This window comes from Mus caroli, unplaced genomic scaffold (genome assembly GCF_978045245.1).
Source record: "Mus caroli unplaced genomic scaffold, Mus_caroli_1 scaffold_2, whole genome shotgun sequence".
NCBI classification, from domain to species: Eukaryota; Metazoa; Chordata; class Mammalia; order Rodentia; family Muridae; genus Mus; species Mus caroli.
The window spans coordinates 130,325,921-130,349,019 of record NW_028227257.1 but is presented as its reverse complement, the minus strand read 5'-3'; the positions used below and the strand labels follow the sequence as shown (position 1 = coordinate 130,349,019).

Sequence of the window (23,099 nt, the reverse complement as noted above, 5' to 3'; positions counted from 1 at the left end):
AAGGCCAGTTCCACAGTGCTGCCTGGGTGAGGCACAGGGCCATCTCTCCTGAGTGCTGTTGCAGGTGAGAGCTAAAGCCAGCTCAAGAGACTTGCAGCCAGTGAGTGGCAGGGCCAGTTCTGCACAGCCCCCTGGACATCCATGTGGCCCCCAGAGTCTACCCTGACCAGAGACATCCCCATGTTCTCTAAAGGTCACATGAGCAGCATACATCAACAATGACCATGGCTCTGTGTAGTCATAGGCCCAGACATGACCTTCAGTGGCAACTAAGCCTAAGCCCTTACCATGGTCCCAGGTAGTGGGGCTGGACACTCACAACAGGCTATTCCTCTCCACCCTTGAGTCTCCAGTTCCATTTCTCTTTATAATGCTCAAGCTGCTCCACTTCTTGAGACACTCTCGTAGAAAGAAAAGGCAAAGGAGAAAGAGGTACACAAATAAGTGTTCTTACCTCTTGGTGTGGCCAGGCTTCAGAGATTGTGGTTTGATGGTTTTACCTGGGTATTTTGTTGTGATCGAATGGCTTCACTCATATGAAAGGATAGGCGGGCTGACTAGATTGTATGTCAGCTTGACACAAGCTAGAGTCATTTTGAAAGAAGGGACCTTGATTGAAGTCATGTCCCAAACAGATTGGCCCATGGGACAAGTCTATGTTACACTTTCTTTATGATTGATGTGAGAGGTCCCAGCTCACTGTGGACAGCACTACCCCTGGACTAGTCATCCTGGGCTCAGTAAGAAAGAAAGATAAGCAAACCATGAGGAGTAAGTCAGTAAGCAGTTCTCCTCCTTGGCCTCTGCTCTGGGTCCTGCCTCCAGGTTCACGTCCCAACTTCCCTTGGTAAACAGAAGTCGCTGTTATCTGAAAGTACAGGGGAAAAAAACCCTTTTTCCTCCAAGTTTTTTTCAGCCGTGGCATTTTTACCACAGCAATAGAAATCCTAATTAATACAGAAATTGGTACCAGGGTGTGACAGACATGATCATGCCATTTTGGGAGGGTTGGGAAAGGACTTTGGAACTTTGGGTTAGAAGAGCCATTGAGTGTTTGGAGCTTAATTGGTTATTGTGGGAAATTAGATGCTAATACTGAGATCTATATAAACAATGGAGGCCTTGCTTGTGACGTTTCAATGGGAACTTTGAGAGTCCTTCAAAGACTTTAGTAGAATGGTTTGAGGTTTGAATTAAGAACAACTAAGATGAAAACTTTGTTTTCCTGGGATCCAGTTGATGCTGGTCAGCTGCATCTGTGACTCACAAAAGACCGGGAAATTGAGGCCTGCAAATATGGAAGTATTTCCTCAAGGTCTGCACATGGAAGCTGTGATGAAAGCGCTAAGGCTGTACCTAGTGCTGGCATTTAAAGTTGGTAATTGTTGCGGCCCGCCCGCGGTCCACAACACGAACGGTTCAACTGAGAATGGCAGTTCCCTGCAAAGAGAGGTAACTAGATAGGGCGGAAGAAACAATGGAGTCAAGACAAAACTCTGATCAAGACTCAATTTAATATTTCCAGACACTCAGTTTATAAAGGAAGGGGGAGGGAACCCAATTTCCCGCCAAGTAACTCAGGGTCCAGTAGCAGGACGAACACGTGTGTGCCTCCAGGCAGCAAGGTCAGGTTCCAGCAGTGGGCGTGGCAGGACGAATGAGCCGGTAGCTCCACCCTTGAGCAGGCAGGTTCCAGGCTGGGGGAAGGGAGGCCACATTTCCCCCCATTAGATAACAAAAATAAAAATAAAAAAGGGGTGGCCTGTGGCAGAAAAATTATCTATGTTCAATAGTTCTGCCTGAGTTCCTAGGGCTAAAGAAAAAACCTATTTCCGTGGGATTCCCTAACTATTCTAATGGTAAACTGTATCTGGCTGAGACTGTCTTAAAAGCACTGACTGAAATACCAGCACTGGGCTGTAGGCTCTGACTTTATAATGCTAATTAGTGCTGAATAGGTAGCTACCTGTTTGCCTTTTAAGTAGGGCGTTGGAACCCTGGCTGAGTTTAGCTAAACAATTTTAGAATAACACTGAACTGATAATTATCCACAATTTTGGGTGACAGGCAGGGGAAACAGTGAGAAGCGATTAAGACTGGCTGGCTCCTAGTACAAGGCCAATTGGCTTTTTTATTTTTTGGGTGGGAGGCAGTGAAGGGCTTGCCCTTACAACAGCAAGGTCTCCAATCTCTCTCCCCCCTATTAATTAAGTTTAAATAGGTAATGCTTAACAGAGGTGATCAAATGATTTTTTTCATCCATAGATGAGTGGGCCTTTAACCTTGACTTGGGTGGACATTAACCTGATTCCTCCCGTGAGTATTGTAACAACTCACATCTGTGGCTCTTGGTATCTTTTGGGGAGGGGAGGCAGAGCCGTAAGTATTTTGGTTTTTAGCTGGAGTCAGATACCAACCTCTTTCAAATCAGGTGTGTCGCACAGGGAACTCAGAAATGGTCAAACTGGACCTTCCCTCCGCAGTAATCTCCTGCGCCAAGCGGTCCCCATACCGTATTCATATGATTATGAATCAGTATCACAATTCTGAGTTATTGCGAGGTCTCTATGTGAGACTTGTCAACCTCAGATTTAGCAAGGCCTAGACAAGAATTATGTCAGTATTAACACCATTAATTTTGGTTAAACTAGGAGCTGAAAGTCTTTTCTCTTCATCTCTGTTATTCCCAGTAGCCTGAGGAACTAAGGACACCTTGCAGTAACAGCAAGGGTGAAAAGCCAGAGGCCAGTTAAGGGACTAAGCCTATATCTATCAAAATAAGAACTAATCTTTGTAAATATATATGAAATTTCTACTTCCCTAGCTCTCCTGGTAAATCTAAATCTTATCTTAGACTGAAAAGCCACATGCTGGGATGTCCCTGGAAGGGAGATTAGCAGAACCACCTGTTTGCTCTTAGGGGCGGGGAATGTAGATTGACCTGCTTGAGAGAAGGAAGAATACTAAACAATTAGAGTGTAGTAATGTAAATTTTCTGTTTGGAGAAGTCAAGGTACTTTATTTGGATGCAAATTGTAAAGCTAAAGTTTATCTCCGGCCTTTTGTAGGGGAATTGGCTCAGAGGAAACAGTGTTTTTTGAGAGCTTCCACTCCCAGCTCAAAAGGAATTTTAGTTTGTAGAATGATACTTACGAGGAGAGACAGAATCTGTGTTTACCTGACGAATTAATCTCTCTGGTAGCCACCGTGCTTCATCTTCATCTCGTGAAAAAACACAAACCGAGCCTCTTCCCCAAATTAGGACTGGATCTGGACCCTTCCATTTATTAGTCAGGGGGTCCTTCCATTTTACCAATGCATAAGAATTAGAAGTAACTGGGTGCCAGTGGCGTTCCGCTGCAGACTGACCTTTAATGTCAGTTTGCAAAAAGTTTAGGACAAATAAGGTAAAGGCAAGATGAGCCTTTGGTGACTTTGGGGGATATGCTCTGAATTAACTTTGCTAGGTAATTTAGAATATAGGAATCTCTAATAATTGAACTGAATATTAGACCAGTCTAAGATTGAGTTAGAATGGCTGGTCACACTGAAGAAGAGTGAAAAATCATTATGACTCTATTAAATGACTAATTTTACTAAGTCTGAATATACAGTCTCTGATGTACTATTGCCATAAAGTTAAAAGGCTAGAAGCTAGTCTAAACTGGAAAAATGACAAGCAAGGATGGATCTAAAACATGAATTTAATCCTTTAGTCCTTTTAATCAGGACACTGAGTTAACTTACCTGTCAGCTCAGCACACGAATTACCAATATGCTTCTGTAGAGTTCTGTGGAGAGAACTTGTTTTTCCCTTTCCTAATAAGGTAGCTGTTTTAGGATCAATCTATAAGCCAATAAGTAGATCCTTTTAAGATACTAAAAAGCATTTATTAAATTTGACATTTTAATTTCAAATTTTGAAAATAAAGGTATGTTTTAAATAGTGTGCATGGAAATGCACTAAATAGTATATATGGGGATACAATTTCTCTTTTGTCTTTTAAGAGGTTAAAGTTTAAAATTTTACAATATCTAACCTTTTGAATTAATAACTTTTTGGACAAAACATTAAAATATTTGGCTGTAAAGGGGCAGTGACTAATTGCACTTTCAATTATTTTTCTTAAGGAACGGTTGTAACTAGAAGGCTAGAAAAGTTATTAAGAGTCACACGTGCATAATTTATTTATTTATTAACTAAAAATATGTATAAGCAATTGTAAATTTGAGAATTAATAGTATCTGAGGGACGAACAATTTTAAGTAATTATGAGCTCAGAGATATAGCATTGACTATTAATATATAAATTAAGGTTTGATTGTTCAGCATTTTAAAACACCATCTACAGCACACAACCAGATTATTTGTGCTGGAATAGGGGCAACTGTGTGTCTTAAGACTCCGCTCCACAGCAGCTAGTTGGGCCCACGTGGCCAACGATCGGCTGGGAGGATGAGAAAAATGACTTTACAATAATGTTTTTTCTGGCCAAAGAATTGTCTTCGGCACAACTAATTTTTAATTACCAATTAACAACAATTATAAAAGCTTTCTTTATTTCCTGCAAAACCCCTTGCAGCAAACCAAAACACCAAATAACAAAAGGATACTGTCTCTGAATCTTTTGGGTGAGAGCAAGGATTTAAGGTAAACTTCCCTTGAGAAGCATTAGTTAATAAAATACTTTTCACTTAGGAAACGATATATACTGAAAGATTAAAACTTTTGGCTTCTTATAAAGAAGCAGAAACAATAAACATTTTTCTTATATAATGTAAAGCTATATTAGCCATACGTAGAGGCAAAATTTTCTAGTGATTACCAGTTTACTAGAAGCAAAAATCTTTGAATTTAAGCATTATTTTAAACATCTGAATAGATCTGTAACACTGTTAAAAAGAAATTTTCTTGAACACAGGGAAAAACTTTTTTAGGCATTGTTTGCAAAACAAAAGAAAAGGCCACAAGCCGCTCTGGGACTGCTCAGAGCCCTGTATTGACTCAAAGGTAAAATACTTTTTAATCTGAGCATCAATCTTAAATTTGCAATCAAACTGCAAGCTGCAGTCAATGGAACAATGGCAGTTTTAACCATAATTTTTAAGTTTTTGTGCAAGGTTAGGATAATACCTATAACTTTGGGAAAGCAAAACCTATGTTTAAAACAATTTATCACTGTTAAAATCAATATTAGAAGCATTACTATCATATTACGAAGTTTGGATATCAATTAATACCTATGAATATCTATTAAAGCAAGCTTTAACGCTTTAATAAAGAGGCATTGCTTTATATCTTATCTTAAATTTTACTATTTAGGATAGGAACCACATTAATCATTATCTAAACTAGAAATATCTTAAGAGACTCAGCCTCTGAAGCTTAATCTCAAACTTTAACTCGCTTCAGGGCCTCACCAACTTTCTCCCAGGTTCCACAATCTATCCTTTCTTCTTCTTTGAACCATGGACAACAGCTATCTCTCTTATCTAAAAAATTTCTGACTTTGAACCCTTCTTTCTTCCACCTAAGCAGTTTTCTAAAAAACTGCGGCACACCGCCTGTCTCCGTATCTAGTTCCGATTTACGAACTGCTGACCCCAAGCAGAAACAGTGTTGGGTCAGCACTGCTTCAAACTTGTTCGTATCCTACTGCATCCCCGCAACACTTTCAAAACTGAAATTTTTTAGGCTAGCGCTAGCATGTGTACCTGTCCGTTGCTCCGATGCTCCTCCGATACGACGATTCTTTCCTTTCTTGTGGAGCTCCACACAGCAATCGTTTCTCTTAGCATCTCTCTGCCATTCTTCAGGTCCCAGTTCTGGCGCCAACTGTTGCGGCCCGCCCGCGGTCCACAACACGAACGGTTCAACTGAGAATGGCAGTTCCCTGCAAAGAGAGGTAACTAGATAGGGCGGAAGAAACAATGGAGTCAAGACAAAACTCTGATCAAGACTCAATTTAATATTTCCAGACACTCAGTTTATAAAGGAAGGGGGAGGGAACCCAATTTCCCGCCAAGTAACTCAGGGTCCAGTAGCAGGACGAACACGTGTGTGCCTCCAGGCAGCAAGGTCAGGTTCCAGCAGTGGGCGTGGCAGGACGAATGAGCCGGTAGCTCCACCCTTGAGCAGGCAGGTTCCAGGCTGGGGGAAGGGAGGCCACAGGTAATGAGTAATAGTTTCCCAGGTATTACTGGTTTTGAAGGTGTGGAGTGGTCATGGAGAGTTGGTGAGGTTTAGAACCATGAGAAATCAGGAGAGGCTCTTAGGGAATGGGCAGCCTCAGTTATGTAAAAGCTTCGGAAGTGAAGACGCCATGGAGAAAAGATGAGGCTTGGCACCATATGGTAGTATTAGAGTCCCCAAAGAGAGGTTGCACCAATAGATGGATGTGTTTTCCAGTTGCAGTGGAGACTCCAGCATATTGGAGATGCCAGTGTGGTGGACATTGTAGACATCACCAAGAACAGCAGCAGGTAAGGAGTTGATCTGGCCTGATCCCACTAGACAAGCTATGTGTGGTTTCAAATGGAAGATTCAGAGAGGCACCATTGCCAAATCCCTTTGGAGTCCAGAGGATTGTGAATGGGTTTGAGACACCAGGCACTGAGCTTTTAACAATGTTGGGCTCTGGTTTTGATTTGATTTGATTGTGGCTGTGCCTTGATTATTCCCTCTTGGAATAAGAAAGTATTTAACTTTTACAGGAGCCCATAGTTAAGAGATTATAGAATTTTAGAGAGATTTTGGTTTTAGCAATAATCTGGGTATTTTAAAGATGCTTTGAATGCTGGAAAAGTTTTAAAGAGACTAAACTTTAAAAAATGTTTTAAAGAGACTAAACTTTTAAAAGACTATAGGACTTTTAAATTTATGGGTTTTACATTATGATATTAATATTCACATGTTATACTGGGGACAAATGAGAAAGGACAGGTTCTAACTGAAAAGTGATGTGTCTATATATCAGGTTAATATGGGGTCAATTGTGCTGGCTAGTTTTATGTCAATCATTTTTAAAGAGGAAACCTAGATTAAGAAAATGCCTCCAACAGATTAGCCGGTGGGAAAACCTGTGCTGTACTTTCTTGATTGATGATTGATGTAAGAAGACACCGCTCATGATGGGCAATAGCACATGGTTGGTCTTGTGTTCTATTAAGAAAGCATGCTTACCAAGCCATGAAAAACAAGCCAGTACGCAGCACTCCACCATGGCTTCTGCTTTCAGTCCTGCTTCTATGTTTTTCCCTGACTTCTCTTAGTAATAAAGTATTAAGTGGACATAGAAGGCAAATAAACCCCTTTCTCCCCAAGTTGCTTTATTGCAATGATAGAAACCCTAAATGAGACAACGGATGTATAGGATAATCTTACTTGAAACTAAACTTCCAATGAGCATCTAATTTTATTAACACCAATTACAGCATGACCTTGGACTATTCACTTTCCTGAACCTCCATATTTTTTTCCCTCTGAGAACACTGATACCTAATTTTTTATAATGTTTTAGGAAAGAATAGATGAAATAACTCTATGAAAGAGCAAATACACATTTCAAAAGTCAACAAATGACAAACACTCCTGATTAACTCACCTATTATTAGAGTATTAGATAATTAAAATATCTATGCACATATATCTATACCTATATTCACATCCATATTCATATCTATATTATCTATAAATATGTAGATAGATAGAAGATAGATAGATAGATAGATAGATAGATAGATAGATAGATAGACAGATAGAGAGACAGAAGATAGATATGTTATATACCTGGGGAAAACAAAACCCTAAAGAACCCTGGGATATTCCTTAAAAAGCATGGAGACAGTCCAGAAGGAAGGAATGTATTCTTTTTTTATTTCTATTAAGTATTTTCTACATTTACATTTCCAATGCTATCCCAAAACTCCCCCATACCCTTCCCCCAAGTCCCCTACCAACTCACTCCCATTTCTTGGCCCTGGCGTTCCCCTATACTGAGGCATATAAAGTTTGCAAGATCAATGGGCATCTCTCTCCAATGTGGCCAACTAGGCCATCTTCTAATACATATGCAGCCAGAGACACGAGCTCTGGGGGGGTGAGGGTACTGATTAGTTCATATTGTTGTTCCACCTATAGGGTTGCAGACCCCTTTAGCTCTTTGGGTACTTTCTCTAGCTCCTCCATTGGGGGCAGTGTGATCCATCCAATAGCTGACTGTGAGCATCCACTTCTATGTTTGCTAGGCCCCGGCATAGCCTCAGAAGAGACAGCTATATCTGAGTCCTTTCAGCAAAATCTTGCTAGTGTATGCAATGGTGTCAGTGATTGGAAGCTGATTATGGGATGGATCCCTGGGTATGGCAGTCTCTAGATGATCCATCCTTTCGTCTCAGCTCCAAACTTTGTCTCTGTAACTCCTTCCATGGGTATTTTGTTCCCAATTCTAAGAAGGGGCAAAGTGTCCACACTTTGGTCTTCGTTCTTCATGAGTTTCATGTGTTTTGCAAATTGTATCTTGTATCTTGCGTATTCTAAGTTTCTGGGCTAATAACCACTTATCAGTGAGTACATATCATGTGAGTTCTTTTGTGATTGGGTTACCTCACTCAGGATGATGCCCTCCAGGTCCATCCATTTGCCTAGGAATTTCATAAATTCATTCTTTTTAATAGCTGAGTAGTACTCCATTGTGTAAATGTACCACCTTTTCTGTATCCATTCCTCTGTTGAGGGGCATCTGGGTTCTTTCCAGCTTCTGGCTATTATAAATAAGGCTGCTATGAACATAGTGGAGCATGTGTCCTTCTTATCAGTTAGAACAACTTTGGGATATATGCCCAGGAGAGGTATGGCGGGATCCTCTGGTAGTACTATGTCCAATTTTCTGAGGAAAGACCAGACTGATTTCCAGAGTGGTTGTACAAGCTTACAACCCCACCAGCAATGGAAGAGTGTTTCTCTTTCTCCACATCCTTGCCAGCACCTGCTGCCACCTGAATTTTTGATCTTAGCCATTCTGACTGGTGTGAGGTGGAATCTCAGGGTTGTTTTGATTTGCATTTCCCTGATGATTAAGGATGTTGAACATTTTTTCAGGTGCTTCTCTGCCATTTGGTTATTCCTCAGGTGAGAATTCTTTGTTTAGCTCTGAGCCCCATTTTTAATGGGGTTATTTGATTTTCTGGAGTCCACCTTCTTGAGTTCTTTATATATATTGGGTATTAGTACCCTATCTGATTTAGGATAGGTAAAGATCCTTTCCCAATCTGTTGGTGGTCTTTTTGTCTTATTGACGGTGTCTTTTGCCTTACAGAAGCTTTGCAATTTTATGAGGTCCCATTTGTCAATTCTTGATCTTACAGCACAAGCCATTGCTCTTCTATTCAGGAATTTTTCCCCTGTGCCCATATCTTCTAGGCTTTCCCCCACTCTCTCCTCTATAAGTTTCACTGTCTCTGGTTTTATGTAGAGTTCCTTGATCCACTTAGATTTGACCTTAGTATAAGGAGATAGGAATGGATCAATTCGCATTCTTCTACATGATAACAGCCAGTTGTGCCAGCACCATTTGTTGAAAATCCTGTCTTTTTTCCACTGGATGGTTTTTGCTCCCTTGTCAAAGATCAAGTGACCATAGGTGTTTGGGTTCATTTCTAGGTCTTCAATTCTATTCTATTGGTCTACTTGTCTGTTGCTATACCAGTACCATGCAGTTTTTAATCACAATTGCTCTGTAGTATAGTTTAGGGTCAAGCATGGTGATTCCACCAGAGGTTCTTTTATCATTGAGATGAGTTTTTGCTATCCTAGGATTTTTGTTATTCCAGATGAATTTGCAGATTGCCCTTTCTAATTCGTTGAAATTTTGATGGGGATTGCATTGAATCTGTAGATTGCTTTTGGCAAGATAGCCATTTTTACTATATTGATCCTGCCAATCCATGAGCATGGGAGATCTTTCCATCTTCTGAGATCTTCTTTGATTTCTCTCTTCAGAGACTTGAAGTTCTTATCATACAGATCCTTCACTTCCTTAGTTAGAGTCATGCCAAGGTATTTTATATTATTTGTGACTATTGTGACAGATGTTGTTTCCCTAATTTCTTTCTCAGCCTGTTATCCTTTGTGTAGAGAAAGGTCATTGACTTTTTGAGTTAATGTTATATCCATCTACTTCACTGAAGCTGTTTTTCAGGTTTAGGAGTTCTCTGGTGGAAGTTTTAGGGTCACTTATATATACTATCATATCATCTGCAAAAAGTGATATTTTGACTTCTTCCTTTCCAATTTATATCCCCTTGATCTCCTTTTGTTGTCTAATTGCTCTGGCTAGGACTTCCAATACTATGTTGAATAGGTAGGGAGAAAGTGGGCAGCCTTGTCTAGTCCCTGATTTTAGTGGGATTGCTTCAAGCTTCTCACCATTTACTTTGATGTTGGCTACTGGTTTGCTGTAGATTGCTTTCATCATGTTTAGGTACGGGCCTCAAATTCCTGATCTTTCCAAGACTTTTATCATGAATGGTTGTTGGATTTTGTCAAATGCTTTCTCTGCATCTGACAAGATGATCATGTGGTTTTTGTTTTCGAGTTTGTTTATATACTGGATTACGTTGATGGATTTCCGTATATTAAACCATCCCTGCATCCCTGGCATGAAAACTGCTTGGTCAGGATGGATGATTGTTTTGATGTGTTCTTGGATTCGGTTAGCAAGAATTTTATTGAGTATTTTTGCATCGATATTCATAAGGGAAATTGGTCTGAAGTTCTCTATCTTTGTTGGGTCTTTCTGTGGTTTAGGTATCAGAGTTATTGTGGCTTCTTAGAATAAATTGGGCAGAGTACCTTCTGTTTCTATTTTGTGGAATAGTTTGTGAAGAACTGGAATTAGATCTTCTTTGAAGGTCTGATAGAACTCTGTACTAAACCCATCTGGTCCTGGGCTTTTTTAGGTTAGGAGGGTATTAATGTCTGCTTCTATTTCTTTTGGGGAGATAGGACTGTTTAGATCATTAACCTGATCCTGATTTAACTTTGGTACCTGGTATATGTCTAGAAATTTGTCCATTTCATCCAGGTTTTCCAGTTTTGTTGAGTATAGCCTTTTGTAGAAAGATCTGATGGTGTTTTGGATTTCTTCAGGATCTGTTGTTATGTCTCCCTTTTCATTTCTGATTTTGTTAATTAGGGTGCTGTCCCTGTGCCTGCTAGTGAGTCTGGCTAAGGGTTTATCTATCTTGTTGATTTTCTCAAAGAACCAGCTCCTCTTTTGGTTGATTCTTTGAATAGTTCTTCTTGTTTCCACTTGGTTGATTTTGCCCCTGAGTTTGATTATTTCCTGCCATCTACTCTTCTTGGGTGAATTTGCTTCCTTTTTTCTAGAGCTTTTAGGTGTGTTGTCAAGCTGCTAGTGTGTGTTCTCTCTAGTTTCTTTTTGGAGGCACTCAGAGCTATGAGTTTTCCTCTTAGAAATGCTTTCATTAGCTGGGCATGGTGGCGCACGCCTTTAATCCCAGCACTCGGGAGGCAGAGGCAGGCGGATTTCTGAGTTCGAGGCCAGCCTGGTCTACAAAGTGAGTGCCAGGACAGCCAGGGCTACACAGAGAAACCCTGTCTCGAAAAACCAAAAAAAAAAAAAAAAAAAAAGAAATGCTTTCATTGCGTCCCATAAATTTGGGTATGTTGTGGCTTCATTTTCATTAAATTCTAAAAAGTCTTTAATTTCTTTCTTTATTCCTTCCTTGACCAAGTAATCATTGAGAAGAGTGTTGTTCAGTTTCCACCTGAATGTTGGCTTTCTATTATTTATGTTTTTATTGAAGATCAGCCTTTGTCAATGGTGATCTGATAGGATGCATGGGATAATTTCAATATTTTTGTATCTGTTGAGGCCTGTTTTGTGACCAATTATATGATCAGTTTTGGAGAAGGTACCATGAGGTGCTGAGAAGAAAGTATATCCTTTTGTTTTAGGATAAAATGTTTTGTAGATATCTGTTAAATCCATTTGTTTCATAACTTCTGTTAGTTTCACTGTATCCCTGTTTAGTTTGTTTCCGCATTCTGTCCATTGATGAAAGTGATGTGTTGAAGTCTCGCACTATTATTGTGTGAGGTACAATGTGTGCTTTGAGCTTTACTAAAGTTTTTTTAATGAATGTGGCTGCCCTTGCATTTGGAGCATAGATATTCAGAATTGGAGTTCCTATTGGAAGATTTTTACCTTTGATGTGTATGAAGTGTCCCTCCTTTTCTTTTTTGATAACTTTGGGTTGGAAGTTGATATCATTAGATATTAGAATGGCTACTCCAGTTTGTTTCATCAGACCATTTGCTTGGAAAATTGTTTTCCAGCCTTTAGTTCTGAGGTAGTGTCTTTCTTTTTCCCTGAGATGGGTTTCCTGTTAGCAGCAAAATGCTGTGTCCTGTTTGTGTAGCCAGTCTGTTAGTCTATGTCTTTTTATTGAGGAATTGAGTCCATTGATATTAAGAGATATTAAGGAAAAGTAATTGTTGCTTCCTATTATTTTTGTTGTTAGAGTTGGCATTCTGTTCTTGTGGCTGTCTTCTTTTAGGTTTGCTGTAAAATTACTTTCTTGCTTTTTTTAGGGCGTGGTTTCTGTCCTTGTTTTCTTTTGTTTTTTTCTCTGTTATTTTTCCTTTGAAGGGCTGGATTCATGGAAAGATAATGTGTGCATTTGTTTTTTTTCGTGGAATACTTTGGTTTCTCCATCTATGTTAATTGAAAGTTTGGCTAGGTATAGTAGCCTGGGCTGGCATTTGTGTTCTCTTAGTGTCTGTATAACATCTGTCCAGGATCTTCTGGCTTTCATAGTCTCTGGTGAAAAGTCTGGTGTAATTCTGATAGGTCTGCCTTTATATGTTACTTGACCCTTTCCCCTTACTGCTTTTAATATTCTCTCTTTATTTAGTGCATTTATTGTTCTGATTATTATGTGTCAGGAGGATTTTCTTTTCTGGTCCAATCTATTTGGAGTTCTGTAGGCTTCTTGTTTGTACATGGACATCTCTTTCTTTAGGTTTGGGAAGTTTTCTTCTATTATTTTGTTGAAGATATTTGCTTGCCCTTTAAGTTGAAAATCTTCATTCTCATCTACTCCTATTATCCATAGGTTTGGTCTTCTCATTGTATCCTGGATTTCCTGGATGTTTTGAGTTAGGATCTTTTTTTCAAATTTGCATTTTCTTTGATTGTTGTGCTGATGTTCTCTATGGAATCTTCTACACCTTAGATTCTCTCTTCCATCTCTTGTATTCTGTTGCTGATGCTTGAATCTATGGTTCCAGATTTCTTTCCTAGGATTTCTATCTCCAGCGTTGCCTCATTTTGGGTTTTCTTTATTGTTTCTACTTCCCTTTTTAGGTGTAGTATGTTTTTGTTCATTTCCATCACCTGTTTGGTCGTGTTTTCCTGTTTTTCTTTAAGGACTAGTAACTCTTTAGCAGTGCTCTCCTGTATTTCTTTAAGTGAGTTATTAAAGTCCTTCTTGATGTCCTCTACCATCATCATGAGATATGCTTTTAAATCCTGGTCTAGCTTTTCAGGTGTGTTGGGGTGCCCAGGACTGGGTGAGTTGGGAGTGCTGCGTTCTGATGATGGTGAGTGGTCTTGGTTTCTGTTAGTAAGATTCTTATGTTTGCTTTTTGCCATGTGTCAATCTCTGGAGTTAGTTGTTATAGTTGTCCCTGGTTAGAGCTTGTTCCTCCCGTGATTCTGTTAGCCTCTATCAGTAGACCTGGGAGACTAGCTCTCTCCTGAGTTTCAGTGGTCAGAGCACTCTCTGCAGGAAAGCTCTCCTCTTACAGGGTAGGTGCACAGATATCTGGCGTTTGGACCTGCCTCCTGGCAGAAGATGAAGGCTCGAAACAGGGCCTGTCCCAGAAGCTGTGTTGCTTCTATAGTCCACACTCTCACCTGTGCAGGCTAGTCTCAGAGGGATCTGGGAACCAAGATGGCTTCCCCAGGTGCTCCGCCAAATCAGACACCTCTACTCTGTCATGGAATGTGCCCGGATGCCTGGAGCCTGAAACAAGGTCTGCCTCAGAAGCTGTCCTCTAGGGACCTTGGGGGTGTATGCCAACTCTGCGCCCAAGGTGACCAGGTGCTGGCGCCGACCGGAAGAGTCCTGTGACCCTGGTCAGACCGGGTTTTCTGCTTCCTTAATGCTGTCTCAGGTCCTGCTTGATTGGAATTGAACAGAAGTTGTGTTCCACTCACCAGTGGTCCTAAGTCTCGTGGAGAGTCCTCTAGGGATCTTGGGGGTGTCCGCCGACTGCGCCTAAGGTGACCCGGTGCTGGTGCTGACCAGAATGGATTTGTGCAAGGAATGTATTCTTATGTTATTATAATAAAACATAATTAGTATTGTTACATTATAACAATATAAACATAAAGAAGATAAAAGTAAAGCGGAGAAACATAGTAATTCATTAAAAATGGTACAGATTGCTACTGGTGCTGCCTTCATGGCATCCCTTCTTATTCAGACATTGTTATCTGCTCTAGCTTAACCCCCCTTCTTTTCTGCTTATTCCTCCTGATTATTTAGGGGACATCATTCCTGCACATTTTTCTCTTTCAGAAATGTTCCTTGAACCCTATTAATATTCACATTGTCTTGAAATTATAAGATATTACTATATGTTTATTCAAATGTGAATCTAAGTAAAATAGCTAAAAGAATTGCTGGAGTACAAAATGTAAATGCCTCATTCTTATATAATAATTAATCAGACAAATACACGCTTTCCCTAACTGCTTTCATTTCATGTTACAATATCAAAATTAATGAACAATTCAACTAATTTATCTCAGTTGGAGCCGAAAGATCACGATACCTAGTTCTGACAAGAAATACTTTAATTTCTTTTAATAGGAGCTGAAAACATAGGAAAGGGGCCAGTGATTTCTGCTTCTCTTCTAGTGTCTTCTGTCTTAGCCCCAGAGTGAAATATACCCATCTTAGATACGAGTCTGGCACTCAGGTGACCTCACAGGGGCTGAAAAAGGAGTAGAATTATCCAGAGAGACAAGAAATAAACATGAGGCCATTGCAGAGATTTATGTTATATTTGAGCTGGGTGGTAATGGCATACTTAGTATATATATGCCTTTGCAGCTGCTTTAGAGGAATGCTATATATTTATCTCTTGGCTCTAAAAGGGAACAAAGAAATATAAATATCAAATACCTGGCAAACACCCAGGTAGTATATACCATGTCTGTGAAGAAAATTAGAGCACAGCCACCCCCAATGTGGCAAGGATAAGACCAGTCAACTCAACAGTGATACTTCAGCTTCAGAAAGATGGGCAACAGCAACAGATAAGAAAGGTTGGCTTGGACCATGTTGAGCATCATAGTTGGGCTATTGTTATCATTGGATTGATTGATGAGATCATAACTTTGGTTTTACAGAGAATTTCATGAAGAGTCTTGCTGTAAAGAACTGAGGATCAGGCTCCTCTGACAACAAATCTCAAAAAAAAGTGTTTACCTTCCCCTATTCCCTTTCTGCTTGTGGAAGAAGATGAACCATAGACTACTCATCTACCTACTCAGGGTTGTGGTAATCCCTCTACCCTGCCAGTGGTAACCAAAGGAAAGATTGACTTGGCTCTTCTCAGCATCTGCCATTGGAACACCCCCCCCCTTTAAAAATACAAATTTTACAATAGGAGATTTAAAAGACAACATACATAGAAAATGGAGCAAAACAATGTAAGCTTATTTGTAACCACTCAGTAATTGGTATTGGGAACTGCAATTGTGTCTTGGTCTTGGCCATTCCCATTGCTACTTAAATACAAAGGAACCTGGAAGCTTGTGGGTCCTCTGAGTCCTTGGATCCAGTATTACATCATCAAAGAGTGCAGATCATTTGCAATCACTGATGTGTTGAAATCTACACATTGCTGTCTAGTTTGGAAGATTTTCCTATAAGCTTGATTGTGTGTGAATTTGAAAATGAGCTTGAAAATATGAATTAGATCATATGAGATATACAACTCTCTTTGGGTATCCAGGTAAATCATCACAAAAGCATCCATTCTGGATCACAAGCAGTAGATCTACATTTGGGGGAAGGTACTTTACTTCTTACAAGGCCATGGGCCATTTGTAAGCCAGTGATGTTTTTTGACTCTAAGCAGCACCTGGCTGCTCTACTTCTCATAGGCTAAGAGGTTGCTTCCTCACCTGTCTAGGGTATAACCCTTCCAATCAGCTGCTCTGTTCTGGAGTATGGAGACCGCTGGGCACCTCAAGGTTCAACTGCTCTAAAACCACGAGCTAAGCTGATCCTAAGCAGAAAAAAATCTGCATGTTCCTGGCATGGAAAATAAGACCTGTTTGTTTTTAACATTTGTTTTCTGCCTCCAGAGGAGAAATGGGATGAACACAAATAATTTGTGCAATACGAATTGTTTCTGTATACCTAGGTTTAAAGATCTGATTTTAAATTATAAGATAACCTTAGTCCTTGTGACATTAAAAAAAAAAAAAAAAGAAAGAGAAGGGTACCTATGTTGGCTTGAAAAGCCTTTATGGCTATTGTTTCCAAAGGATCTGTTTTCTTGTTCAGTGTTGTGCAGATTATTGTTGTTGAAGAGAAAGAAGATAACTCCTGTAAGGTGTACATGTCAGAGAAATGGTGTGCTGGAGAGATGAGTGAGAGTGTGCCTTGTGGAGGCAAAAGTGTGGATTGTGAGAGAAAACTTGACAAATGCAGTCTGATTCCAGATCCATTCCAGGCTCTCAGGATAGGAGTACTTCAAGGCCTCCTGCTGTGGATCCACAGGGATTTGTTGTCAGTGCCTCAGTGGCGCCAACTGTGTTGGAAAAGTCACCTTCTCTGTCTAGACTAGACTCTTAATAACTGCCATTCTTTGCCTTCTGTTGTCCCTTCTCTGTCTAGCAGCCAAGAAGGAGCTTTTAAAAGTCTAGATCAGATATGAGTCTCTCCTGCTGGAAAGCATCCAGTGCCTTCCATCTCAGGTGAAATAAAACACAGGCTCTTTGCACTGCCGGTCAGGGCTTTGTGCGATCTGCCCTCTGCCTAACTAGGTAGAAAAGTTCAGTCATTCAGTGGTGTGTGTTGCTTGGGCAGAGCATTTTTTTTTTCAGTAGAGTATTTTTCATCATCAAACATGATAGGGAAATTTATATGTGTGTACTTAGTAATTTCCAAAGATAATATTAACTGGAATGTTACTTGACATTTTATTGGAACATTTATTGAATTATATTTTCCTACTTATCCCTGAATACATTCAACTGTAAAGATTGAGGTTGTAAAATCATACTTTGGTTCCATTATTCTATGTCCCAGACACTCAAGTACTTCCTTAGGAGGCAGTTCTATTCATTACATTTGAATAACTTCTACAATAGCTCCTAAACAAGATATATACTAAAGTGAAGGGCACTTTGGCCTAAGGGTTATTTTGAACTGAAGACAATTGAAAAACAGCAGATACAGGAAGAATTCTTTGGCCTTCACTTATCCATCTAAACATTAGGTATAAATTTTCTTTGGAGAAAGACTCTTTCCTGATCTTCCATAAGAGAGAAAGGGATGTCTTGTTACTATGATGGAAAAAGATGTCATTATCAGGAGGGGTGTGCATACATTGACTTTACTGAGAGAATCTGTCTTTCAGGGACTAGATTGCCCACATAGTTTTAGCCACATTAGCACAGTGTTTAATTGATCATATTTGAAGATCCAGTTTTCTTTCCTTTGTTAGAAGGATCATACCATGATGAATCTAATCACTCTTCCAATTTCACTTCTTAATTGTCAAAAATATTAATAAAATAGGTGCATTTTCTTTTATTTAGTGTATTGTTAATTAAATTAGCACTCTTAAATTTTTTGAAATTAAGACAGTAGAGAAAAAATGTTCTTTCTTAACAAATGCATTTCTTATCTTAATGAGATTTCAAAGGACACCCAAAAAATCGTATTCTAGAAGACAGACTAAACCATAGATGGAGTAAACCAAATTGTGTAAACAACCAAACAGAACCTAACCTTTTACTTGCACCAAGTGCACACTTTGAGAGGTTTTCGTAGTGACAGGGAGAGTTTCTGGTGAACTTGTTAATCCTTTATTTTCCTCTGTAAGGGGCAAAGATCAAGTCCATGATGTTCATCTTCCATGGCCTAAACTCAAGAGGTTCAAGGAGGCAATGGAAAATTATATGGTAAAGTGCAACTATCTAGGAGGATAAACTTCATTTGAAAACAAGTTCGGTGGAATGAACAATTTGACTCCAGCAACCACATTGTCTCTGAAATAAGTAGAGAAATGGTCTCAAAACATGGATGGATAACATAAGCAAAAGTAATGAGAGGAACAGGGATACAATGTGAGTACTGCAGTGCTTTTTAAAGCTAGGGTTAAGTGAGTTTAGGAGCTTATAAAGAAGAGAAGCTTAAAGTTTGAAAGACAGAGTTCAGTGAATAAATCAAGTGTGATTTTAAACTCTTAAACTTTAAGTCATTGCAAGAGTTTAAGGCATTTGGAGAGATGGTGTGCTAAGGTTTGCTTTACATATAGAATGTGGATAAAGTAAGAGACTAGCTGTGACAACAGAGAAGAGTAGCTTCCATTTAGGAAAACATTGAATCCATGGATTTGGCTGTGTATGAAATGTATGAGTTTTTCTTGACCTTCCTGGGAAAGTGGTCCCTACTGGTGGAAGATTGGTGGAAGATTGCACAGTCTCTGATTGAACCCTGTGGTATTTCTGGACTCTTAGGTTCTAATGGCCATGCCGAAATGAATATCTTCAACCCAGGATAGCAGGTGCAATATCTTCAGAAACTGGGACCTGCAGATGAACTACAAATGAACTTTAGAAGAGAAATGCTGAGTTGTAAGTATGCACCATATTGGAGAGCTCTGATGTTATGACATCACAGGGTACTAATAAAAACTGAGCATCTTATTAGCCTACCAACTTTGTTCTTAGGTTTTATAAACTGGTTAAAGAAAATGCAGAAGGAAGAGTAGAGGACTTCCTTATGAATGTGCTAAAATGAGAATAAGGAAAAAGATCAGACATGGGAGAAGAATCCAAGACTAAGGAGGGCATGTCTGTGGAACCCACGGAGTAGAATTATCTCATTGTGTAAATGTCCATCATCTAAAGTATAATGCAAAGATAAAATTACAATGCATGTAGATTTTCATTTATTGCAGACCACTGGTAGGAATATGAGTAGCTCTAATCACTATAATGGCCTTGCCTTCTACTTATTTTCTGCACTTTGGAAAGAACATCTAATGGAATAATTTTTGTTAACATTATTTTAAAAAATTATTCCTACTGCTTAGAAAAACTTTAATGAAGCATGAAAGTCAAATTATTCAAAATAAAGAGTCACAGATTGGGACCTGCTGGTCTTTCTACAGGCTTTTGGTTAGAATAACAGACTATGAAGTATAACATCACCACACTAAATAGTCTTAGGTTTGCACTTCATAGAACCTTCCTTTAGCTCTCATTTACAAGAAGTCTCCATATTGATTTCTTCTTAGGGTTCCTTTGAGACATCATCATCTACAGGCATGCAGTTCACTTGAGGACAATCAATAATCTATTCTGATCCTGATCAAATCACCTGATGTCTGTGTGATCGTGTATCCTCCCACGCTAGAAGCAATCAGGCAGAGAATTATGAGGGCATTGAAAGATTAGCCTCATCAGTTACCTGCTGTGGCCATCGGCTTTCTGGATATTCATGAGGAAGAAAGAGCCTGCTGATTGCCATTTAAATTACATGAAGATATATTTGTCTTTTAGAACTTCAAAGCATTTAAAGGTGGTGTAAAGCCAAAACACATTGAAGAAGGCAAAGAGATGATTTATCAAATATTCTCCAAGAGACCAACGTATACACAAGCTGCACTGTGGAGCAGATAAGGGCATTTTGTGCCTACTCATTCTCAATTTGAAACACAATGTAATTCAACCAATATTAATGTATTTCTCCAGGTGAGAAAGGGCGGGGGGCTGGGACAGAGGCTGTGGTACTCAAACTCCTGGGCACAAAGACACTGCTGGGAGCCTTAGGAGTTGAGAATGAGGGCTCCTATCCTCTTATGTACCCAGACACTGCTGAGAATGCTGAGGAGTTGGAATCAGGGCCCATGGGCCTGTGAAGAGCCTGGGGTAGGGGAATCTGACTTAGCTAAGAATGAGTGCCAGGAGGGCAGAGGGACTGGGAAACTTAGGTATATGTAGGCAAGTGGAGGACACGTGATGTTTGGAGGATATAAATAGGACTCCCTCCCACTCACAGTGATCCTTGATGAAGGAGACAGTCCTTGCTTATCCAAATTGCTTTATCTATAGCAGATGAAGATGCATATGACTTACTCAGGGTGAACCAGAGATTAAATACCTTTTATAGGAAGGAATGCCTAGAAAAGGATGCGCATTGGCTAAACAGTCAGTCTCTAGGAACTGCATTAACAAGGAGAACTCTAGGTTCTATGCTAGGAGACAGGATGTCTTCTTCGTGGGGCATTGGTGCTCATGTGCTCTAGGACAGGAATCAGGTCAAGAACTAGACCAAACTCCTGTTGTTCTCAATTATGAATTTTATTGGGGTTCTGAACTTTGCTAACCCATTCTTCTGTTTGGTGGCATGGTCACCATGGGGTGACCCCTAAAACAAGTTTTTCAAAAATTTGAAAACCTGAATGGCAGTTATAATGACACAAGAAAGAGGATTGGAGTTTTGAAGTTCTTCTCACATCTTGTAACACACACACACACACACACACACACACCATTTTAGTGCTTGGCCATAGTTTCTTCATGTTCTACTGTTCTGGCCAAGAAAATTCTCTTTTGGCCAATGAGACATGCCTAACAAACATGCAGGCCAGGGTTGTAGGGACCAGGGAGATGATGCCCTTGAGTGTAACCCCTAAAGGACAAATGAGGACTTCAGTCCTCTGGTAGGACTGACTCAATCATGTGGAGATACCAAGTAAAACTGGGCTTTGGGTATCCAGACTAATTGGTGCTCACTAATAAATACTACATTGGCTTTCTTCTTGTTTCAGCCTTTCCTATTTAATAATATGTATTTCCTGGCATCTATTCTTAAGTACCATAATTGGGATGATGTCCAATCAAAAACAATGAGCAGTCACAAAGCTGCTTACTTAACAAGTTAGGCAGTATACTTAAAAATTAGAGGGGATGGAATAACTTAAAGAAGAAATGTACCCAAACACTTGGTCTCCTCATTGTTCTGGCAGTTGGTGGTACTGCCAGAGGAGATCATGGAACTTTTAGGGCATGAGTCATTGCTAGTAGAAGCATATAACTAGAGGTATGCTTTGCAACCTCACTTTTCTTCTAGCTCACAGTCTCTTGCCTCTCTCTGTATTGAAGAAGTGATCTCTCATATTTTTTGGCTGCTTGCTGCCATGACTACCCATCATTAATGGACTCTCTCCCTGGAACTATAAACCAAAGACAAATTATTTATCCAATACTTGGATTTGGGCATGGTATTTTATTACAGAGTATTGCAAAGTAACTAATACAGAAGTTACTGGTAACTAAGAGTGGGTTTATACTATAGAGAACCTGACCATATTGTTTTCTGGAGGGATGTGAAAGGCTTTGAAAATTGATTGAATGCTATAAGCAGAGTTTAATATGATGTTCTAGTAGGAGGCTGGAAGGTTTTAAGGGGATGCAAGAACTTTATTAGCAACTGTGCTGAAGTTCATTCATGGGTTATTTGGCAAAGAATTTGTCTTATTTCTGCTAGTGTCCTGAGAACTTGTCTGAGGCTAAATTACAAAAATACTTGTAATTTTCATTTCTTTCAATTCCTACTTTCAATGATGGTTCTTAAATGCTTTAACCTCCCTTGTAGTCCACTACCCACCAGGGGTAGTAGAAAGGGAAGGCTACAGGATAAGTGGACCTCTTTAGAAAGGTTCTTTGGAGCATTCCACATCTGTGTAGTCTGGAAAATGACAGTTCAGTTCACAGGTTAGCAAGCAGTGACAGCTCAGTCCACTAGCAAGCACTTTACAGATACACCAGCAGTCCAATTCAGTAGAGTCATATTAGCAATAGAGGTGACACATCCTAGCAGAAAAAGGTAGGCCTCAGTCTTAGCTTGAGTCAGCAGGAGGCACCAGGAAGAACACCAGGAGAAGTTCTTGGCTGTGCCTCTCTCAGGGAAATGAAGATCAGCAAAGACATGAGACGCACAAGCATTGCACAGCTAGCTGTACTAGCAAGCCAAGCCCAGCCTCTGTCACTGTCTGTCAAGTCCTTTTGTACCCCCCCAAGTATCACATGTTCTCCATGTGCCTTGCCTTAGCACATGTCTTGCCTTCACATGGGTCTCCCCTCAGCATGTGCATCCAATCAGCCTAAGTCTGCTGAGTCCTGAAAAATGGATCTCAACTATGCAATGTAAGGAAGACCAATCCATGCATATCCTTAGCAAAGAATCTGTCATCATGTGTCCGTTCATGTGCTTGCTTTAGCAGAACATCCTCTCTCCTATGTCTGTTTCGATGAAACGTTCCTTCACAAGTCTGCCTTAGTCTTTCATGCCTGTATCTACTTTAACAAAATGTTCCTTCATGTGTTTGTACTAGCAAAACACCCAACTGACTTTCCAAAGAATCCTTAAGTTTCCATGTCAATACTCATTTTTGTAATTTAGTAATATGCTATAATATAATATAACATAATATAGTAATTAGTGTAAAAATACAAATGTGTGGGGCCGTGAAAGGCAGCCTGTTTTGGTTGAATGAGGCTTGTTCTGGAGACCCAGTAGGAAATTCTACAAGGGACAGAGCAATGAGCCATGTTCTCAGAGATAGGTGCCTGACACCATAGAGCCCCCAACTCCATAATTCTGTGACTGTAAGTCACGCAGACAATGTCCCAAGCTCCTGGCATTCTGGTTAGACTCCACCTCCACAGTTACCTGACTATAGCCAGGTATGCTCCTCTCTACAGTTACCTGGCAACAGCAAGGTTGCCTAGCCCACTATAAAAGGGACTGCTTGG

At 39.9% G+C, this 23,099-nt stretch overlaps 1 long non-coding RNA gene across 2 annotated transcripts; it reads left to right on the top strand.

Annotated features, from left to right (window-relative positions):
• Positions 1–377: 377 nt before the first annotated feature.
• On the top strand, positions 378–19,719 carry LOC110308852 (uncharacterized). 2 transcript variants are annotated; one of them, XR_002379615.1, is made up of 3 exons: positions 378–432; positions 18,795–18,911; positions 19,577–19,719. It is a non-coding gene; the product is annotated as an uncharacterized LOC110308852 (long non-coding RNA). The 2 variants fall into 2 exon arrangements; XR_015045341.1 differs by lacking the exon at positions 378–432 and adding an exon at positions 6,420–6,483.
• The last annotated feature ends 3,380 nt before the right edge of the window (positions 19,720–23,099 follow it).